Below are 2,845 nucleotides of genomic sequence, written 5' to 3' on the forward strand. Positions count from 1 at the left end.
ATTGGAGACAACTGAAAACTTTATCAAAGTTCAGTATCAGTATTTGATAGACTTCTAGAAAAAAGTAAGTAAAGAAGCAGGTGGATTAGATAAAGATAACAGTACAGTAAAAGTCCGCCATTAAAGAATAGAATAAAATATTTATCAGAAAACTTGATGAAGATAACCTTAATAAAAATCACCAAAGTACGCGACATGCACTTATTCTTTGAAAGAAAATGATAAGAAACATCATTATAAATCTCATTAAATACTCGAGTATCGAGTTGTATACAATAATAGTATATCAAGAAGTAAAAGTTCTCAAGTCTGAAGAATAGAAGCATCTAGATTAGAAGAAGATGTCTTTTGTTTGTTCTTAGTATCTATTGACGTTTTTCTTCTAATTAAAGTAATGCATAGACTTTGGTAAATAAACATACAGTCTTTACAATTTCTTTTATGCTAAACATATTAGCAGTACTGTTTCTGTTAAAGAATAACTAGATTTTTACATACTGCTCTCTAAGATGAGTAAAAAAGTTCATCACTCAATTATCCATTGGTTGTTTCATAAAAATGTAAGTTTCATACAGAAAAATAAAAGAAAACGCAGTAAGTTTGCCTGCAAGTTTATAATAAACAAGTTGTTTTAAAAACTGAGTTAAAAGTTGAGTTTTTTGATAGTTACGTCACAATGCTAAATGCAAAGTTTTTAAAGGAGTACAAATTTTAAACATAATTCTAAAATTTGAAAACTATCTTCTATCTTTACTTTACCAAATTAATAACTTAAAACCTTTTTAACTTAAATTTTAAGTAGGTGTCGGTAGCATAGTTCGACCTTGATAGTTAAATAAAGAATAAGCAGTCAAAAAAATTATCAAACATGATATTGCTGACGTCTAATGGCAAACTTTAAACGCGACAGAAATACAATTGAACCGCCCGGAAGACTCAAAAGAGTTCACCCGAAGAAGACAAAAAGCAAAAAAGATGGACCCTTGAAGAAGCAGTTGGTCGACGCAAAATCCCTTCAAGAGCAGCTGCAATAGGAAAAGAAGGCCAAGATCGCAGCTGAGAAGAAGGAGCAACAATAATATAAACACAAGGTGTAGTTGACACTGTCGCAGAGCTGACAGCCACAGTGGAAGAACTGCTCAAAAAGCAACAATTTTTCTACAACAAGAAAAAACAGCCTCAAGAAATCCGTACACTCATCATGAACAGTTTATCGAAAATTACAACAAGTGGTGCAACAGAAAAGCAAGTGCAATCAACAGCAAGCATCCTGGAACTACGAAGATGGCTGAAAGAGCAAAAACAAAGATAAAAAAAGCTTGATGAAGCGCAGAAGGAGATGGCAATTTAGACGACGGAAATAAAAAAAGCGGCTAAAGAAAAGTTCTTTTGGAGAAAAAAATTATGGAAAATGAAAAAAAAACTACAAGAGCTAGAAGTAATTAAACAGCAGCTGAACAAAATAAAAAAAATCCGGTTAAATTATCCAATACTTAATTGATAAAGAAGTAAAATTTTCTATATTCAAAGTTGTTTTTGAAGAAAAACAAATTAACTGTTATAACCGCTCAATTATTTTTACTCAAATTATAAACTAAGATTTTTGAGATAGTACAAACGAGCAACTAAAAGATAAAAAATACAATAAAAAAAATAGAGATGAAAAAATAGCTGAAATCGACTTGAACTCAGTTGTTATAAAACACCGACTTGTTTAGCTGCACACTCTAAAAGTTTTACGTGAAATAAGATAACTGAAAAAAGCATAAATTTTGTATATGAAGCATGCAAAAGGGTTGAAGCCTATAGGGGGATTAAAATGTGTTTTTTTAAGCAGTGATTAAAGTTAACTAAATGTCTTTTCAAACTTCAGTCTTAAGGTTTGGTAAAATTCTAGTAAAAAATATGTAAAGAAGCAGGTGGAATAAATAAAGATAAAAATAAATTTAAAAGTCAGCCATTGAAAAACATAATGAAAGGTTTACCAGAGAACTTGGATGAGAAAAAAAAAGTAAAAGTCACCAAAGTACGCAACACGCACTTATTTTATTGAAATAAAAATGGAGAAAACATTATAGTAACTCTCTTTTATGGTTTAAGTACAAAGTAGTATACAATAAAGGTAAATTAAGAAGTAAAAGTTCTTAAATCTGAAGAATATAAATAAGCAAAAAAGGCTATAAAACTGCTTTTATATCAATCTGCCTTTTATTATGCATATAAGTTCGAAGTATATGTTTAAATATCTGTTGATATTTATTTCGTAAAGCAATGTTTGGACTTTGATAAGTAAATATGCAGTTTATATACATTACATATTTTATGTAATATAAGCAATACTGTTTCTTCTAAAGACAACTTAAAGTAGATTCTGTATTTTCGCGTTCTATAATGAGTAAAAAAAGATCATCAATCAATTATCCATTGGTTCTTTCATACAAATGTAAGCTTTATACAGAAAAAGAAAAGAAAACTCAACATGTTTGCCTGCAAGTTTATAATAAACAAGTTGTTTCAAAAACTAAGTTAAAACTTGAGCTTTTTGATAGTTACGTCACTATGCTAATTACAAAAATTTAATGTAGTACAATTTTCAATAATAAATCTACTGTATGAATTCGAATATTATCTTCTATTTTTGCTTGTTTCATAATATAGAATGTTTTAAGTTTCAAGTCAGCAGCATTTTTAAATGGAAGGCCGCATTCTGTGGAAGAACTCTTCCGCAGACTGCAGTTGTTTAAGAAATCGTAGTGTTAATTAACAAATTACTACTTTAAAGATAATTTATAAATAAACAAAATACTTATTATCAAACTCATAACTTAATATAAAGTTTTAAAAA

The sequence above is a fragment of the Thalia democratica genome, chromosome 3 (assembly GCF_965202585.1).
Source record: "Thalia democratica chromosome 3, ktThaDemo2.hap1.1, whole genome shotgun sequence".
Lineage (NCBI taxonomy): Eukaryota > Metazoa > Chordata > Thaliacea > Salpida > Salpidae > Thalia > Thalia democratica.